The sequence below is a fragment of the Numenius arquata genome, chromosome 5, assembly GCF_964106895.1.
Source record: "Numenius arquata chromosome 5, bNumArq3.hap1.1, whole genome shotgun sequence".
Taxonomy (NCBI): Eukaryota; Metazoa; Chordata; class Aves; order Charadriiformes; family Scolopacidae; genus Numenius; species Numenius arquata.
Genome location: NC_133580.1, coordinates 46296499 through 46316603, shown reverse-complemented (window position 1 = coordinate 46316603; position 20105 = coordinate 46296499). Strand labels below are relative to the sequence as shown.

General features: G+C 43.0%; 1 protein-coding gene across 5 annotated transcripts in view; it reads left to right on the top strand.

Moving 5' to 3' along the window:
* Positions 1-20105, top strand: part of EXOC6B (exocyst complex component 6B) — a 305171-nt gene that overhangs the window by 239438 nt on the left and 45628 nt on the right. The gene's annotated exons all lie outside the window — the stretch shown is intronic.

Below are 20105 nucleotides of genomic sequence, written 5' to 3'. Positions count from 1 at the left end.
GATGATCTCCTTACCACTGGGACTCTGTTTCATGCTGGAGCCGCTTTTAACCCGTAAGGGTTTGAGAACTTCTCTGAATCCAGTTGATGTGCAGGGAGCAATCTGTCATCCCATGACACTTCTTCAGAGCAGGAATAAGTTTAATAGCGTTGAGATGCCACGTGTTTGTTTTTCGGACTTGGGCCTGCCAGTAATTGCCAAATTTGTTTGCAAAATGGTCAGAATAGCTACATGGGAAAGGTATCACTGCTACACGTTTACACTTTTATCTTCATTAGCTTCTTGGCACTTTATTGACTGCTGTACGCAACACACTCGCAACCTCCTGGGTATAAGGAAATGTGGAGTCTTTGGTCCTTTTCCAAGCATGAAGGCTTGAATGCAGGGATTTTGAAGAGGAAAGCTTTGGCTGTTTGAAGAATGAAATGCCTTAAAAATGCTCGGTGAGGTTCAGCTGGTCTGAGCCAGTGCATTAGCAGTGAAATGTTTGTATGGTTCATACGTGCAAAACGCAGCCAAATGAATTCAACTCAGGTGGGGGAAAGGCTGAACAGTAGCCCTCTACAAGTGTTCTTCCTCTGTCAAACGTTCTTCTTTGTACAAAGCGTTTTCTTCTTTCTTTTGGAAAGTAGTCCCACCTTTTTTCCTCGCATTTAAAAATAATAGCTTTTCTGAATGTTGCAAAGAGAAAGGGTAGATGCTGTGACCTCTTGAGTTTGAGGTGAGGACAGGCAGTCTTAGATCATCTTCTGGATAACAGGGATGCTTGTTGACGCTACGCGTTGTACAGATAATGAACAACATCTCATTGCTCCGTAGAGAAGAATCCACCTGTCACTGGCTTATTGAGATTGGCAATAACGTGCAAAGATACGAGATTTTCCCAGCTCCCTTGATCCTGTCGATGACCTAAGCCCATGACTTTGTAATGTGTCACCAAAGTCCATCTGTGTGGAGCTCTGTTGGCTGCTCTGGAGCCATCACAGCTCCAGTGCTCCCATCACTGTGGTATTTCTTGTAGGACTGCAGCTACAGCTGCAGGGCCTGGGAGCAGGGGATAGCTGGAAGGGTGGATGGGTGAAGGTACAGCAGACAGAGGTCTTTAATTTGTTCTTCAACTTGTTTTTAATTTGTTGGTTTTGGACATTGCATTCTTTGTCTTTTAAGTGGCTAAATGTTAACAGAATATTAACTTTAAGCTATGACTGGGGGAAAGATACCACCTGAAAGTGTTTGTGTTTGTGTCTGTTTTCCTTCGCCTTAGAAGGAACACCAGCATAGCCCATGAAAGGGTGTTTCCAATGTGAAATCCAGACAGACTTCTCAAAATGTTAAAATTTCAGGCTTATATTTCAGGTAGGTTTATACTTACCGTGGAGCTGTCCTGTCAATTATAGTGGCTTTGCACAAGCAGGCAGAAGCAGTCTGGCTTGATTATGTAGAGAAGAAAATGACTGAGTAAATCACACTGAGTAAGTATATTTCAGTACTAGCTGTCACAGAGCAGTTGTAGATGAGAGAAGAATTTCAAAGTAATGTGGGATGATTAAGTTTAAGGGAATAACCAAAATTAATTCTTAGTACAATAAAATATAAAATGGTAGAAAAATGTAAAGATTTGGTTTGTGTCTTGAATACAGATCCTTGTAGTGGAAAATAAACCCTGTAAAAATGTCATTGTCTAGGAGCATCAGAGTTCCTCCTTGTTCAGTGCAGCAGACTCAAGTGTAAGATCCCTCTGTACATTGAAAGCCTGATTTTTCCCTTGCACTCATGGAGATTGGAAGTAATTCCATCACCCTATGGTAAAGAGGAAAAAGAGTCAAGCCCAGAGAATCAAAATTGCTATTCTGAGTAGACAGTAAGTTAAAAAGTTACTTTTCTTCCCATCCTGGGATAATTCTAATTCCATAAATGCCTTTAATGAGGTGACAAAGTAAACCAAGTCGCATCTCAAATCCTTCTGTAAGAGCCCTTTTATAACAAGGGTCTGACAGTGATACTCAAATATTTAAGGCTTTACAAGGAAGCAATAGTTGCTTTTCCCCCTTAAGGTTTCAAATTTGTTCTTACACACTTGGTGCTACATGCTAGAAATCTGAAATAAATTTAGTTCCATAGATAACCTTGCTAAAATATGAAAGGTGCCTAAATAATTGAGTTTTCTGGATCTTTATTTCAAAAGTGACTTAGGCACTTCTGTCCAGATACTGTTGAATGTCTAAATAACACTGAAGTTCTCCAGGAGACTTCAAATCAGCCCCAAGCCTGCACATGCAATAAGTTCACTGTTCTCTCTGCAGCTTCTGGCCAGCTGGAAATGTTTTAGCTTTTAATTTTCATGGGTTTATTATAATGAAGTTGGTTAAAGAGGAAGGTTTTATGTTTGTCTGTGAAGTTGCTGCAATCCACAGCCATGCTGATCTCTCCTAGAAGCCAGATCGACACTCGTGGCTGCCTGCCAAGGAAAATCTGTCTCCAGCACTCGAAGAATTTCACTCTGGGCTCTAGCAAGGGAACGTCCTCGATGGATTAGAGCTCTTTACTCTTGGCCTCTCCATCTGTCCAGCAAATTATAAATGCTGTGTGTTGAATTTCCTCTGCAAGTGCAAACTTCAGCATCAAGGGAGATTTAGAGAAAGGCAAGAGGAGCCTGTCTTTTTGGAGGCGCAGATATCTACAAGGGAGGATCCGTTCTTCTGCTCCATCATTTTTCTATTTTACCTAATGGTTCTAACTTGACAGTGGTTATGAATTTGATCATCAGCCCTTCAGACCCAAGGTTAATACAGGCAAGTGCTATCGTTGGGTGTGGAACAGCTCTACTGCTTGCCACTTGTCCAATAGCAAACTTTTTTGCGTCTTTTTACTGTGTTCGAAAGCCGGTTGTGGCTATTGTGAGTTCATGTTGGATGCCGGCCAACAGAGTAATGAGAGGTCTCCCTCTCATGCATTAATTTTACCCCTGATACAGGTACTTAATAAAACAGTGTTCCCCTCAGGAACACAATTCCCTTCCATTCCTGCTCTGTGCCCTGTTCTTCCCTTCATACAGGTTTCCTATCTCTCCTGCATTGTTTGCATCGTTACTGGAGAGATGTTTTTTTCATTTACAGGATGAAATGCAAAGTTAGGCAGGAACTTTTAGCTGTATGAAATGTGCAGTTGTTCTATCTTTGTGTCCATTCTAATTTCCCCCAATGATTTCTGAACCTTCTGCCCCATTTTGGCCATATTTGGTTGGTGGGCTTCAAAGGTGTAACAAACCTACACATTTTTCTGAAAATAAGAGCCAAGATAGAGGAGAAAAGCTGCAGTGTGAACTCATCCCTTAGACTCAGCCTTGAGAGACACATATGGGGAAACCTGGATTTCTTGTTTCTATGGTTGGTTTAAGGAACCATCTGCTCCGTTGTAGGGAACAGCAAACTGTGAGGTTATGTTGAGACATCCAGTAATCCTGGCATTCGTTGATATCCAGCTTAGCTTCTTATCAAAACATCAGATGATAGATAAGGTTTTTAAAACTCCAACTTGATTATTTGCTGGTTTAAAGGCACTGGAGGCTTGGACTTGTGCAAGGTGAGCCTGTATCAACTGAGATGTAGCCCTGTCTCCTACTGCTACCATGTGGTCCAGGGCTTCCATACCTAGCCCCAGGAATGGTGGGTGAGGGGAAGCCCTTGCAAATTTGAGCTCAAGGGCTAAGACTGCGTGGGTCTGTGCCTTGACATGGCACTGCAAGGCTCTGGTCACCTCTCTGTTACCAGAATAGGGAGGTGGAGATAGTCCTTCCAAGAGCTCCAAGGCAGCACCCAGGACAGTATGCAAGTTCATTCCCACCAGGCAGGAAGCCCTGGGTTGTGTTGGTTTTTTTTTTTTAATTTGTTTTTGTATTTTGCAGTTAAATGTGGTTTTCCTGCCCTGCAAAGTCTAATGAGATATCTGAGGAGCAGTGTGAAAAAGATGTTGGGTGAGCCTGGGAGCTGGTCCTGAGCCTGCTGAGAGAGGGACTGCCAGTGCCATGAGTGTGCAGTGGCGTGGAAAGAGGCTCGTTACATGTGAAACTGGTTTGGCTTATTTTTCCCCACTTGTTTTGCTGGTAGATGCAACAGAAGTTGAAAATCGTATTAGAGGGAGGATCAATTAAGTTAACTATCTTGGCAGGTTGTCTCCTCTTCACATGTACTTGCTTGTGTCTTTGAAGCACAGGTTTCTGTTGTAAGAGAAGTTGCAGACAGAGCAGCTGCTGCGTTAATCATTGGATGCAGTAAGGCATAGATGAAAAGGTGACTCACGGGTTTCAGCTCATCTACTTCCTTGCCAGTTGCTATTTTCCATCCCTAAATTGTTCTGTAGACTGGCCTACTACCTTGCCCATCTTTGGCCTTGCAGCTCAGTTGGTTCTCCTAAATGCCCGTTGCAATGCTCTGGGAAAGACTGCAGCATGGGGGATGTATATACTATCACTTTTGAGAAGCACTCTTGTACGTTTTAGTTTCTGGTCATCTTTAGCATTTAATGGTCTTTGTAAGGGGACTTTTACCACAGGAACATTTACATTTTACACCTCAGTTAACTTACATTCTCCCCTCTCCTTTTAACTGTACCCCTTTACTCTTATGTTTGCCTTGTATCCTGTCCTTGCTTAATAGTGCTTGCTTTAATTATTTAACTGTTGCTGCATGGCCTCTGCCACATTCTTCTCTCAATCTCAGCGATCTGAAGCCCTTTGCTGGCTCTTGAGAGTGGTACTGCATGCCCTGCCCACAGCTGCCTCCCAGGCAGCGTCAAGCAGAATGTTGAATTCTATTAATCTTTCATTGCAAATGTCAACTTCTTGTGCACTAAGGAAACAAGAGGTGTGAAGACACATGTTCCAGTTGCAGCCTTAATTCTTAATTACCCGGCAATGATGGGTTTGAGCTAGTTTTATCATTACCCTTAAATATAGGTTTTACTGTTAAGATTGTATCTCCAGGCTGTTAATTACTTTTGTTGCTACTCTCCGAGTTCCTTCCACTGATTGGTATCTTTTGGGTAGTGCATCCACCATGATTAATCATGTCCATTATGGTTGTGCCTAGAGGCCAACTAACAACTGCCCATTTTGCTGGGTTTTGTGCAGACACGAAGACCTGAAGAGTCTAAACAGATGATGGAAACCAGAAAAGCCAGGTCAAATGCATCTGACTTACAGCCGAACACGTTACTGCTGATTAAGTGGTATTTTGTTTCCTAACATCCGTGTATGTGATAGATGCTTTCCTAGGCATCCAGAAGCCATATCCAACTCAGCTTCCCAGAAGTGGAGATATTATTGCCTTAATCCTCTGTCATACCTCTCTACTTCCACAGACCCAAATTATGCTGGTTTTTCTAAATGCCAAATTGCCTGAGAAAACCAATTTCAGAGCTGTAGTCTGGTGTTAATTTATGGTGGACCTCAGTGGTGTTTGGGCCACTCCAGCATCATGCTGAGTTTCCTCTCAAAAGTTATTTGCATGGTGTAACACAGTAATTTTGTTAACCAAAAAAAACCCACCAAAAAAACAAAACCCTTGTACATTAACTTTCTTTATCAAGAAATAGTGCCTGGATTTGTTTTCTAAATCCATATTTGGAATGAAATTACCTTTGAAAATGTTCGCTGTAATCACGTGGTGGAAAGTAACAGTTTACGTAAAGTCATATCTTTATGAACGCCCATTTAAAACCTTATGAAATTCATGTACTTATGTCAGTCGTTTACTCTTTGGAAGGTGGAGCTGGATATACCCTTCAGTTCAGGTTAGAAACCTGCTGTGGTGAGAACACAGTACTTGTTTTGCCTGTGAACAAGGTGTGCCCGAGGCCCCCAACAGATGGATTTCTCATGAGGATGTGGGACTTATTTTCAGGTTACCTCTGGTGCTTCAAATGCTCTTTTGATTTCCATTAGTCGAGGTATTTAGGTGTCTCCATCCGTCTTCCACTCCGTGTCTCCCTAGGAAAATTGGAAGAAGTGAAGAAATAGAAAGATGGAGGGAATGACTTTAATAAAAAACAACCAGTATTAACAAACAAAACCCTTCAGATATTTAATGATGCGCCTTTTTTCCTTATTTCTTAATATCACCTGATCCTTCTATGTTGATGTTAGCACCATCCTGTTTAAGCCCTGTTGGTAACATCAGAGCAAGGTGCTTTCTCTTTTCTGGAAGCCATTTGGATCTTGATTAAAAGCTGTCTCAGAGCAGTTATGACACATCTAAGAAGTAGCAAGAGATGGTTTACAAACTGTGGCTGAACCTCCTAAATGTCAGGGTGGACACCAACGCATGGGCATGCTCTTTCACGCATCCTGCACCTCTGGTGGTGCTCAAATCCAGAGTGGTCATCAGGAAGGGTGCTTCATGTTGGAGACCCATCATGGATGACAGATAGAGGCATTTTTTCTCCACTCCACTGCATCTTTAGGCAAATGACAACGGAGATGTGTTCAGACATGGGTTGTCAAGCAGGCATTGCCCAGGGAGCTGTGCAGGAATCCCCTAGGCTTGCAGCTAACCCAGTGCACCAGGAAGGACATTCCAGGGTCTTGGCCAAACCACTGTTTCTTGCTTGTTAGGCTCAGGGTATGGTTTTTTTAGTGCCCCAAAACCAACAATATTTGAAAAGGGCACATTAAGTAGTTTATTTATTTTTAAATCAGTGTTAACTTTCTGACTCACAAAGGAAAGATGCTTCAAAGTTTGTGCTGAAAATCCAAGCTGCTGCTTGCTGTACTTTGCAGAAAGGGGATGGGGAGAGGGAAAGACACACAAAGGCGTGAGCTCAGGGCAGATTTAGAGCCTTAACTCTGATTTCTCTTGCTTTGGTGGGTTTAAGATAATCTTAGTATTACTTTAAACATAGCCTTTTGTAGTTCAATTATATTAAAATCACACAGATCCCTAGTTCATTCTGCTGCTCGCGCTCGGTCAGAATCCATCACTCTTGATCCAGGAAGGATGTTTTGGCATGGTGAGGAATTAAAAGTGCCTGGATGCTCCCCAGACCCTTCAAACAAAAAAAAATCAAGAGTGCAAACATATTCTGTTAGCACTTCTCTTACGTGGAGAACGCTGCCTGGGTTTCTTTCGTTAGGGCATGGCAGTTGAAATTGTGGAGCCTGTCGACACTTTACAGAGTGGAACAATAAAAACAAACAAACAATCAAATCCTCTTTCATTGGGAGATTTTTAGGCTAGGCAAAGGAAATAAAGGGAGGAAATGAGGAATTTGAAAGCGAGAAATAGACTTTTCTACCTCATGTTTGGGTGTTAAATTCCTCAAGATGTCATGTAAACAGGGCACTGGGCTTATTTAGATGTTGAAATCAGAAGATAGTGGGGCAAGAGATTCTTGTTCTCACCTTAATCTATACTTTAGGCTGACCCTTGGGGATTGCTCAGGAATAGCTGGGCTTTTCGGGCTGTGGCCACCTGTAGGTCTGGGATTTAGTTCCATGTGCCCCATGCCGCTGTGTCCATCTGCTGAAGTTAACAGAGAAATTACATTTTTCTTTCCCAGGCTGTGTGCTGAGAGCAATTCAGTAAAACATTATGCAATCACTCACTATTCCTTTCTCTTGTTTTCGTGTATATTTATTTTATGGTTAAACAAACAGTGCAGCCACTCAGAGAGGATTCCATTAAGAACCTCAGCAAAAGGGGACCTTGCACCAGAATGGGAACACCTTTTAGTTGGATTTTATTCCTCTAAGACTCAGCTGTAGACCCTGCATCCTCCTGAACACCCTCAGCTCTGTCTGCTAATGGCCTGTCCACCCTGGAACAGGTTGCTGTTACTTCAGGCATCTGCCGCAGGGCACGAACAGCAGGAGCTGGCCCATGCTGGTGTGAGGGGAGATCTCCACCCCACTTGTGCCCTCTAATTGCAGGAGGCTGTGAGACAGTCATCCAACCGGGGATACAGACACTGCTGGAGTTATAAGGCCCACTTTCACCTTTAACCTGCTGATTGAGGCAGGATTGACAGGGAATAGAGAGGGCCAGAGGTGGTTGCCCTTCACCTCAACATCCTCGTCTGTGAAACCAAATCCGCTCTGGCGATCTGTGCATGCTTGGGAGCTGTCACTCTTGAGCTTGTGAGGAAGAGTCATTCATAAAGAAGCCTTTATGGAGCTGCCTTTTATGACATCCTAGCTTCACCTTGTGCAACACGGGGTTTTTCTTTTCCCCCAAGAGCTCCTGTTGCTGCTGTGAAAGTGAAGAGTTGCTTGGCTCAGCTCCTGGGCCTCCCTGGAACATGTCAGCTGGACCTCAGTGGGTGGTAAAGTCAGTTTTGCAGAACAGTCTAGTCTTTGAAGCCATAGAGAAACCATATTGCAATGCATCCATGTAATTCTTCTCCTTGGGATCTCTCAAGTGCAGCTGGATCGCTGGGTTGTCATTTCAGAGCAAGGAAACGTTAGCTCTTGGAAAGTCTGTTGTAATTTTTTTCCCAGTCAAGCAGTCAACTTTCTGAAATAACATGCACAAATCAAAAAGTCACCAGTGGTGTGATGAACATCTGGGGAAAGTACGGAAGACAGGACCACTTTTGTCCATTAAGGTGACTTCAATGGCAAGGTGATTGTTTGAGAAGCCTTCGGTACCTCGTATCCTTCAGGAATGAGCTATTAATTGCCTCTTAGACAACCGGTCCCAGAGCAGTCTGTTGTCAGACTCTCCCATTGATTTTTTTCCATTTGATTTAAAGAGTACACATATTGACTAGCATTTATGTAGTGCCATACACGTGGATTAGGAGGTTAATAAATGAGATTTGCGAGGAAAGGCAGTGCCTCTGATGTGCAAGAGCCCCATGAAGGAGAGAAGACAGAGGAGAGGGAACTTGACCTCTTCGTGCTTCAAGCTGGAGCAGAGCAGGTGCAGGAATGACAGCGGTACTGGAGCTTTGAAAGAAACCAGGAGAGAGGAGATGTGTGCTCCAAATAAGTTGAAAGTCTGGATCTCAGAATTGTGTTTTAAGATTACTTTAATATTATATTTCAGCCAATGATTCCTTCGTGGAGCTTGGTCCCTTGAGGGTCATGTGCTGCCTATCTTGCACAAAAGCATTGGTCCTTCTCAGTTGTCATTCTTATTGATGAATTGACAGCAAGGTGGCACTATATATCAAGGAACATTACACTGATTTATTTCAACTTTTCTATTGGTTTCCCCCCCCATCTCATGATAAAAATAGTAATTTGCAGTCTTATAGATTTTGTTGATTCCAGGGCACGTGTGCTTGTTTTTAAACACAATGCAGTAGTTCTTGCTGTTAGGTGTATAAATGGGTTATTTTCTAGGTTGGGTCTATTAGGAGAGTTTACAGATTGATCTGATGATAGTGGGAAGTTTTGTGCTCTCGCTCTAAATCAGTGCTTCAGTGTTTAAGTGCACTTGTCCTCTAGAATAGGAGGGCAGTGGTGCAGATGTTTAAATGTGGATGTCTGCTGCTGTTGTAGAAGCCCAGAGGTATCCTAGATGTCCACAAGAGACAAGTAGATAGGACATAGACATTCAAGAGACTTGTGCCTTGCTGCAGTAGCAGGTGGTGCATGCCCTTAGGTGCCTAAAATGGCACCAGATGCCTCTGTTTAGGACCTGAATTGCTTTGTGTGACTGATGGTTGGTTTATTAGACATATGTCAACACCTGTTGTAGTGACAAAATCGAGCTTTGAGGTAACAGCTTTGCTACTAGTAGAAGTAATAGAAGATGAGGTGGGTTTTGTTTTAGTTCATGGCTGGTTGTGTTCCACGTGTATGTGCTAATGCAGTTTCAGTTTCTGTCCTTAAATGTACCTGTGTAATTTCAGGGAGCCAGGAATTGGGAACATGGTCTCCAAAAGGCAGCTCTTTTGGAGAATGAGAGGAAAAGGCCTCAGTTTGCACGAGGAGAGGTTTAGATTGGATATTAGGAAAAATTTCTTCACAAAAAGGATTGTCAAGCACTGAGACAGGCTGCCCAGGGAAGTGGTTGAGTCACTATCCCTGGAAGTATTTAAAAGACATGTAGACATGGTGCTTAGGGACATGGTTTAGTGGTGGACCTGGTAGTGTTAGGCTAAGGGTTGGACTTGGTGATCTTAATGGTTTTTTCCAGCCTAAATAATTCTCTGATTCTTCACACTCAGTGCTCAAGTGAACAAACCAGAAATACCCTTGGTTGGCTTTCTAGCTTTCAGGTTGACTTTGCATTCCTGCCCATTAGTAAAACGAACACTTAATCCTAGAAACGTAATAAACTTCACCAAAGCATCAGAGATTTAACAAGCATTAGAAATCCAGTGTGCAGTTTTGACTAAATAGTAGAATAAGTACACTTACTATTGCCTATTTTCATACCTATCCAAAACAACGTGTGACTTCCAAGGTGGTTTGTGAGATCAGAGAGTGCTAAGAGGGCTCTGTGTGCTACATTACATAGGGAGGAAGAGAGCAATTAGGCTAATGGTCTTTAATTGATAAAGATTGAGGTGGTCTGACCACCAGCGCAGAGGAGGTTTCTGCTGTGGGGCTTATTTGAGGATCTGGCTGAAGGTGAAACCAGTCTAACACACGCACAGGTTTTGCACCTGGACCTAAGAGCAAGTATGAAGACTGAACAAAGTGAGGGCAGGTTCCTTCTGAACCAGGAGGACAACTTTCAGGACTGTCCAGGCAATGCAAAGGAGAGTAAACGGGGATGAGAGGAACATTACATCTGTGTGTGTGGCAATAGAAGTGGCCCACTGAGGAGTTTCTGCTTTGCAGGAGAGTGTGTTGATTGTGCTCTGTTCACAGTGCATCCCATGTTGCTTGCAGTAATGCCTGAGATGAAGTGAAGCCGAGTGGCTGAACTCCATTTTTCAGTCTTGACCCTTTCTCCGGTGAGAGGAGTTGACGTATTTCCAAGGGCTATTGAGGTTCCAGCTGAGATGAGCTTTCCTCTGGAAATGGTTGTGGCATCCCTATGGCTTCTGATGGGTCCAACCAGAAAAACGTGTATCTCACTTGGCTCAGTTGAGGTCAAACAATGGAAGAATCATGAAGTCTTCTCCACCTCCTACCCCCTTTGAATTGCTAATGGCAAGATATGAACACTTTTCAGACCACGTATCTACAAAGCCTTCTGCAGGAGGCCCTTTCAACGCACACAGAGAGGGTGGCTGGTGTCCCTCTTGTCAAAAACACGTGTTTTATAGTAACCTCTGACTCTTCTGCACCAAAAAGCAGACGTGTCTGGCTGCTTCCTGCAGGCATGAGGAATGGGGTTGTTTCCACCATGGGCTATGTCTCCCTGTGCTTGCAGACAGGTCAACCCCAAAAGTGGAGGAAGAGACATGAGGGGAAGGGATGCATATGGCTCCAGACAGTGTTTATTATATTTAACTGTAATCTGTGCGTTTAGTGCTTGTTATTACTGGATGCTTTAACGCGTTCTTAGACACCATGTCTGCCCTGGTGGGGCTGTTTCGAGATGCCAGAGAGGTTTATACTGCAAAGACCCATCACCAGCTTACGGTGTGTTTTCACATGGTTCTCTTGGGTAATCTCTTGCTCTTTCTAATAAATCTAACAAAGTGCAGCATTTATTCAGGTCATGTGCTCATGCATATTAATCTCTTCAGCCGGCTTCTCCTTCATTCATTTAAATTCTCCTTCTCTATCAGGCACCGCCAAAGGCAGTTCCCTGGGGGATGTATTTTCGTGTAACAGCTAGCTGGCGTCAAGTCTCGCCGATCGATACTGTGCATACTTTCAGCGTTTAAATTACCACCATGGTCTGTTGGTCTTGGCTTAGGCAAAAGAATCCCGGTGATGAAATGACACTCGATCTGGAGTTTGCCAGATAGTGTAAACAAGCACATTAGTTGGACCGGATAGGCATGATAATTGCAGAGCGAGGCTGTTGCTTGAATGGATCCATTAAAGTTGGCTTCAGGGAGCTGCATCATCCTTTTAGATTGCTGCACAGAAAGGACCGAAAAAAAATCATCGCGGCTGGAAGATCTTGCTGCAGAAGAGTGAAGCACCAAATTTATTCTTAACTCTTCGCTGCTGAGCTTGTGCCACTTCCTGGGTGCAATTTGGGATGTTGGATCGCTTGGGGAGCCACTTTTTTTGTGCTTCATGTTGTTGGAGAGCTGTGGTTCAATGGGGTTACTTAGGTGTAACCACATTTACATAAGGGGTTACATAGCTATTGAGCAACCGCATGCTGCACAAAATACGTAGTTTTACATCCTCCTATTCCAGGCATGAAATCCCTTATTGATCCCATCAGAGAGGAGAAGCATCCACCTTTTTCCTTCTCCAGAGCAGTTCTGACTGTTTCCAGAGAGCGGGGGTGAACGTTTTACTTGCTTTAAGAATTTTCATGCATTGGAGCCAAGCGAGTACCAGAAATGCTGCAATTTGGATGGGATATCCCTGGGAAGAGCAGTGCATGGCATGAATTTGGAAAGGTCTGCCAGAGGAATGATGGGGAAATCCTGATGTTTGTTCCCCGATACCTCCTCGTGTTAGTTGAGAAACAGCTTTGATGCGGGGAAGAAGGTTTTCAGGAGATGATTGAGTTATTTTCACTGAAGTTTGAGAATCCAGCTGTAAGAATTTTAAGAGCTGGACCACAGCTCTTAAAAAAAAAATAAAAAAAAAATACTGTAATACTAGATGCTAGCTGGCCCAACTTTGTTTACCCAACTTGTGCTTACTGGGTAATCTGCTGGGATGGCAATGGTTGGATTCTGTGTGTCACCAAGAGGCTTCATCTTGCTTGAGCAAATCCTGAGTTCATTAAATCAGGTAATTTAGCTTTGTGACTTAGTTCTTCTCTTTTTTGATTAATTGCTCAGCTGTGGTGGTTGGCCAGTCAAAGTTTGGGCCGTGGCTTGGTTTGATCAGACATAGAGGTTACAGAGCTTTCATTTCTGGAGCGTAGCCGGGAATTTTGTGCCATTTGGGATGAGACCTCGTGTGAGCAGTAGATTTGTTTATTTTCTGTGGGTTGGTTTTTTTTTTTTTTTTTTTTTTTTTTTGTAGCTTCCCATGAACTGTCTGGTTCTGTCTCCCCTGGTGGGTGCTGGGCTGGGTGGGGCTGAGAGTTCCTGGCATTGGAAATTTACGTTGTCCTGGGTGGATGCATGTGGCTTTGAATTTTACTTAAAGCATGTTTACGTTTTGAGCATGGGCTGGAGCACCCTGATATGCTGAATATCATAAAAAAAAAAAAAAAAGTCTGGCTTTTGTATTATGTGGTGTCAGACAGACAGAGAAGGAGCAATAGGTGTGTACCACGCCAAGACTCACTTGGCATTCTCCCCATCCTCCTGTTCACAGCAGTCATATTTGCCCAAGTGGAAGAGTAAATATACTCCTCCGATCTAATCACATTAAATGTTCCAGAGTGTAATACCTTAATTTGGTTGCTGACATGAGGGCTGATGGGGAAATGATGTGGTAATCAGGAATGACAGCGATGGTAGATTGGAATCTTTTGTTTCAAAGATTAAGGGAACCTGAGTAGATAGTCTTCTTGGGTGTGCCCCGTAACCAGAAATAGTCCTCACATGCTGACTCAGAGCACAAAGCCACTCACAAGAGTTGAGTCTTTCTGCAAATGGCTTGACTTTGTTCTCATCTAAACCTGTTATTGGCCTCTGGAAAATCCAGTCCAAGGTCAGAGGCATCTATGGTTTGACTCGATGATCTTACAGGTCTTTTCTAACCTAAATGATTCTATGATTTTATGATTCTATGTGGTATTAAGTTGTTGTGAGCACACCAGAAAGAAAAAAGCAACAAAACATATAATGCATCGTTTCTTCTTTTTTCTGGCAACTTGGAACCAAAGCATGCGAAGTCTATTATTGCTCTACTCCTCTTAATGTTTAAAATCTGGAGGGGGGAGGGAATCCTCCCTGGAATGCACACCCTATGCAGAATTGCATTTCAAAAGTGTTTGAAAACAATCGCTTCTGCAGGAGTAGGAGCTAATTTGAACAGCCAGTTCTGTCCTTGAGATGTACATTCCAGAATGCCAGAGGAAAATAGCAGGCTGGAATTTGCTTCATGTTTGAGGTTAGTTTGAAAGAAGTCCGGCGCTTTTACTGAGGGTGGTTTTATATAGCAGCTCTCAGTGGAAACAGTTTGTCTTTTATATTTTTAGGTTAAGGGATTTCTTTAAGGTCAGCCTGAGTTCATGCAATTTTCTCTTCTGCCTTGATGAAGGTAGGCATTATTACTTGAAATGACTGGGGTCCAAGCTTGCTGTATAACCTCTTGGGCACATTATTCTATATGGTTGTGGAAGCAGGTTGCTGAAATGAATGTGCATGTCATTTCCCAGTTTGTGGAAAAAATGCTGTTTCCATTTTATTCCCTCAAACGGGTGGAAGTTTTCTGTGAGCATCAACTGGCATCCCAGATGCTCGTTGCCTTGAAGAGGAGCATTGCTCATGGACTTTACTGCAAACTCTATAATTCTACAGCATTTAAGTATCCCTCTGCCTTTGGCCACTTGCAGCTTTCTCCAAAGGCAGAGGAAGTTTCCAGCACAAATTTCTCTCCAGTAGCATATTTTTCCTATAGATTATCCTTTAATATACATGATGAGAATATTCTGCTCTCGTAAAGAGATATTACAGCATGTGTGGGGCTGTATGCATAAATATATATGAAGTTGCAAAGTTTTCCAAGAGGAAAAGATGATGTAATGGACTATAGAAGTAATATTTTTTTTTTTTTTATTCTTTCTCTCATCCAGTCACACTTACGATATAAATAGTGGAAAAAGGCACAAACCCATTGAAATCTAAACCACTCTGGTAAAGCTCCCATATCACTGTGTGCTGGTTCAGCCAGCAAGCGGCATCCATCGGTGGTTTCCAGCACATTAGCAGCAACGTGTGGAGCCATCTGTCATGGCTTGGAGGTGTCAAACTGATTCAGCAGTTCATTAGGCAAGGCCAGAAGAAAAAAATAGTCTAGAAAATCATCATATAGACAGGAGAAGGGGAGACTGAAGAGCTGGAGGAAGCACAGTCTGTGCAATCCTCTAATTTACTAAGTTATTTGTCATTGCACCCCATCGTGGGGTCAGGGAAGTTAATTTACCACCTCTGCAAGGGAATTTAGAGCTGTCCTCAGCAGGTTAAGGCATGGTCAACAGCAGCACCATTGCTTCGATGGATGGCACCCATCCTCTCCAAAATCACCCTCAAATATGCACCAGTACTGTTCTTGGGAGGTACCATCCTGGTGGGCACATCTCAGCTTGGATTAAGTTCAAATGAGAGCAGCAGATAATGATGTTTTCTGTTTTCAGAGCTGAGTTTGAGTTCTAAATTATTTGTTCTAACAAAATTGTTGACCAGTGTGATGGCTTGAAGGAATAAACACCTGCTTTGGTGGATCTTCAGGGCAGGTCTGCTCCCTGGGAACCTGCATTCAGCCCTCCTCCACAGACCCTCTAAGGATGTTTGCAGAATGCATTTCTGCATCTGAGCCCTTAGCTGTCCGTGGCCACCTACAGAACAGCAGGTTTGTTTCTTCCAGCATCCTTATTCTGGCCAATGTGCAGGATCTGGTGTTCACCTTGCTGCTTTTCATTCCCTGTTGGAAGATTGACATTGTCTTGTTGATAGTGGGTACACCTGGCCAAGCAGCTACATGCAGCATATGCAGGACATTGTTTCTAAGGGATTTAAGCTCTGTCTTCATCTTCTTGCCTTGTTATTAAACCCTTTTTAAACAGGTCCAACTCTGGATAATGCCACCTTTTTGTTTCTATTTGGCGCTTGCATTGCCTGAATGGATTTCTTCTTTTCTGGTACGTTCAAAGACCAACTTCTCTATCTTCATAGGCTGCATTGCCACAGTGACTGTAGAGGTAGCAGCGTGAACTAGGAATGTTTTGGTTTAATTTTCTCATTTCTCCTCCTCAGCCTGTCTGTTTGCAGGTCTGTGTCTCAACTCTAATGCTGCACTCAGGCACCCAATAGTTTGCTTGAAGGGAAACCTCATGCTCTGCAGTTACACTGGGATTTGAGATGTACTTGTTTGACTCGAATTATCAACCGACACTGTATTGATCGGCTCTATTTCTAAATCAGCATCACACAGATGCAGTACTTACCAATTTACTGTACAAGCTGTGTTTCGTTTTGAACATGAGAGTTCAGTCAGGGAATATGAGCCAAGCAGTGCAGTGAGTTAATGCAGAGATCGAGTCATGAATTAAAGCTTTGGGGTTGCCGATATCCTATTAAAGGCCAATTTGAAGGAAATGTGCAAAGTGTTTGCACAACTATTCTACAAGGCAAAACTGTTTAGATACAGTGCCAAGGTTGGAAAGGTCATTTTTATTTTTATATTGGATTTGTTTGCATAAGTTTACATAATTTGGTGTGGTTTTCCCTTGAGTAAGCACTTTAAATCAGAATCTAAGATCTTCTCCAGCAGTGGAAGGTACATGAGAACCCCAGAAAGAACAACACAGCTCCAAGCCAGAGGGCACGTTCCCTTTTAATTGTTTTCTGTGGAACAGATGGAGATGCAGGTTTCTTCAGAAACTTATTCAGAAATGCATTTCTGAAGGTTTTCTCACCATCAGTGTCCTGGGAAAGCCTGGATGTGGTGACAGCAGGCAAGATTGATGGTAGACTTTGAGTCTTTCCTTAAAGATCAAGAGCTTGACTAGATTAACAAGTTGGATTTTTTTCAAATGAAACCAATGGCAAATTTGCTGAAGTTTTGGGCAGGATCTGGCCCTTACAGAGTAAATTCTTGGTGAATGGGAAAGTTGTACCAGTTGGGAGCACTGGTACATTGTCCTCATTCCTGACAGCCTCTGATACCTTTCTGTATGCTGACACGTACCTCTGGTATGCTTTTGGTTTGGTTTGTTTGTTGGGTTTTTTTATCACTTTCTTCCCCATACAGATCTCCTTTTCTTACTCTGTCATTCTTATACTCATCTTGTTCCCTCCCATTTGTAATCCGTTGGCGTTTCCTGAAAAACAGTGAGAAACCAGAATCAGACATTCAGTGGGCTGTCTTAAGGTAAGATATCTAAAATAACTCTTATTTCTTTGGGGAAAAAAAAAATATTCCAGAACATGACCGTGTAGTGTAGAAGAATATTGGCTTTTTCTGGTCACTTCAAGAAGGCTCTGGTTGTTTTTTCTCTGTAGCTGACTTTTAGGTTGATAGGTACTAAAGTTATTAACCTCATAAATTTTTTTTTAAATTTTTCTCATAAATGAAACTAGTGAAAATTTGAAAGAATTAGAGTATTCTTTCTGAGAGGAAACCACCAGTCCAGATATCACAGAAGAATGGGATTCATCTGCCCTTTGCTTTTTAGGTCATTTTGAGGGTTTGCATTGGCTTTGATTTAAGAAGATTTGGGAAAACGTTGCAGCCCTGCTGACTGGCCAACCTTTTGCTTCTTGGGCTGAGCATTGCTGTGTTCCAGAATGAACCTCCACCTGTTTTACAGGTCAAAAAACCTTGAAAAGTAAATTATCAGTGTTTCTGATAATTCTTTAAAGCAGACACTGCCCATCTCTCGGCATCCCATTGCTCCTCTTTCCTTGGAGCTTCCCAAAACTCTGAACTCAGCCCTAGCAGCCCCACTGGGATGGAAACTGAATCACAGCGCAGGAAAGTCCCGCTGTTTGAGTCGCTGGAGTTGTTCATATGAGCAAAGCACTGGCCCAAAGGCTCTGCCAAAGCCACTAATAGGATCCAGGTTTCTCGAGTCAGGGTCGGAGTTGACGGGGACCAGCGCAGAGCGGTGCAGCGGGGACGCAGCTCTGCACTCCGTGCTGGCTATCATCTTGGCCATAGTCCCCATGCCTCAGTTTCCTCCTCTCCACCATGAAAAGCTTTGATATATGTGGATATTGAGAAAAAGCCAAGTAGTCATGGGGAAAAAATTAGGGTTTTTTTCCTCTTGCAAACTCCTGTGGGACCTGAAACTCCTCTTTTAAAACATACTTCAAAATTTAGGGTGGGAGGGTGTAATTTTAGCTGTTTATGGTGAAGAACTAACAGTCAGTCTTGCCCTAGCAGTGTGATAGGTGGTTTGCAAAGACAGGATTATTGCTCCTATCAGCCCCAGTCTAAATGGAAAACATACAGACGGTGGCTGGAGCTGACAATGAGCTGAATGATCGACCCTGAAACTCAGCACAGATCTTGTTAATGCCATCACTTTTATTTAGATTTTTATTCATATATTTTCCACTGTCTTTTTGAGCAGCATTTTGTGCAAGTTATTTAAACTGCTTGTGGCTAGTGCTGTAACTAATGAGCCGGCTGCATCCAGCATTACAGAAACTTGTCAAAACACTCAAGTACGACCGACTCCGGCTCCCTCTTCTCAAAATTCATGGGAGCTCTGTGCACAGATGTTACAAACTGTAGCAGCTCTAATAACCTACAAATGAGATTTAGTTTTTAAAGTAGATTATGCTAAGAGGATTTTTTTTTTCTTTGTAAATGACAGGGTTGAAATCGGATCTTTTGATGAAATCAGCTTTTTGCGGGGTGGGGAAGTATTTGGATACAGCAACCAGGTTCTTGCACAGAAGCTTAAATCTGTCTTCCATCAGCGAGGCTGGAAATCACCGTATGTGTGATGGCATTTAGTTTCTCGGAGACGTTTGTCCATGTTGTAGGAGCAACTACTACCCATAGAAAGGCTCCCATGGAGTGCAGAGGCCTGAGCCACCCTGCAGGGTGCTGCTCTGCCCTGGGATTTCTGGATCTTCTGCAGCCTATCATCTCTGGGAGTCAAGTCCTTGTAGCAGGATGAGCTGCATGGGGAGCTGGAGACACTGAACACCCACCAGCCAGCAGCGTAAGGGGAAGGGCCAGGTCTGGGAGGTCAGCGAAGCTTCCAGCATCCTTCCTCCACTGCTCCCACACAAGGCTCACTTAACAATGAGATGTCGAGTTTCCACATTTGCTGCCTGCCACCCTTTTGGCTTTAAAGTAAAGTGAGCAAACTCAACAGGAGTGTTGTGTTTTCAAAAGTAAAGGGCGACATAACTGGGCTGCCTTCCAAATAAATGAACAACCTTGGAAATTACATGTTGAAAACACATGAAAAATGGTTGATGGGTTGGAGTATTTGTTTTGAAGATAACGTATCTCACCCCGCATCCTCTTGCTTTACTCTGTTTTTGCTCTCCTATGGCTATAGCAGTGAAGAGCTTTACTGTGCTTGCAAAATTTATATAATGCACACATTCATTCTCCCATGGGCTAGAGCCCTTAACAACATGTTTTGGTCAGTTTTACAGTTGTTATTGTGACAATAAAATTTGTCAAGACCATATTAAATTATGTTTTCCCCATTGCCTTTCACCCTGTGAAGGTGCAGACAGCATCTCTGCAAAGAGATGACATCAAGAGCAATTTCCTTCTGGTAGAAATGGTCTTGAAGCTTGAATTTGCTTTGATGGTGTCTTAAAGAAGCTTATTTACTCTGATCTTTAAAGTTGCAAGCTTTTGCCTTAAAAGTAAATGAGTAAAAGTAGGCTTCTGTCATTGTTATACTTTTGGTGGCCTTGATGCCCTTGTTTTTCCCTGGCTTCAATGCTGGAGCTACAACCTGAATCATGAATGTGTTTTAAAGGCATGGATGCTAGTATGAGCTGTGGGAAGTGCTTCATGCATGGCTTTCCCAGGTAATCATGGAAAAAAGGCTTAAAAAAGAAGTGCAGCAGAAGGAAGGAATATGAATTTGCTGCATTGCATGGCAGTGGAGAAAGCTCTTGTTCTTGCCTGCTGATTGTGAGTCTCGGTGGTGCTCTGCCAACACCTCTTAGCTTGACCGTGTCTCTAAGGGCGTTAAATACGTACACCTTTGCTTAAGCCATCCAGTTATACAATCGAACGACATTCCCAGGGGATCAAAGCTATGTATCATCAATTTTATTTCCATGAAGACGGTTTTACTTGACACCTAATCAAATGATATTTACTTGCTGCCGCTCCGACTCTGAACTGTCATCTCATAGTTGTGTGATTTTTCACAAGCGCGGTGCCAGTAGAGTTGAGGAGACTGTGGTTTGGT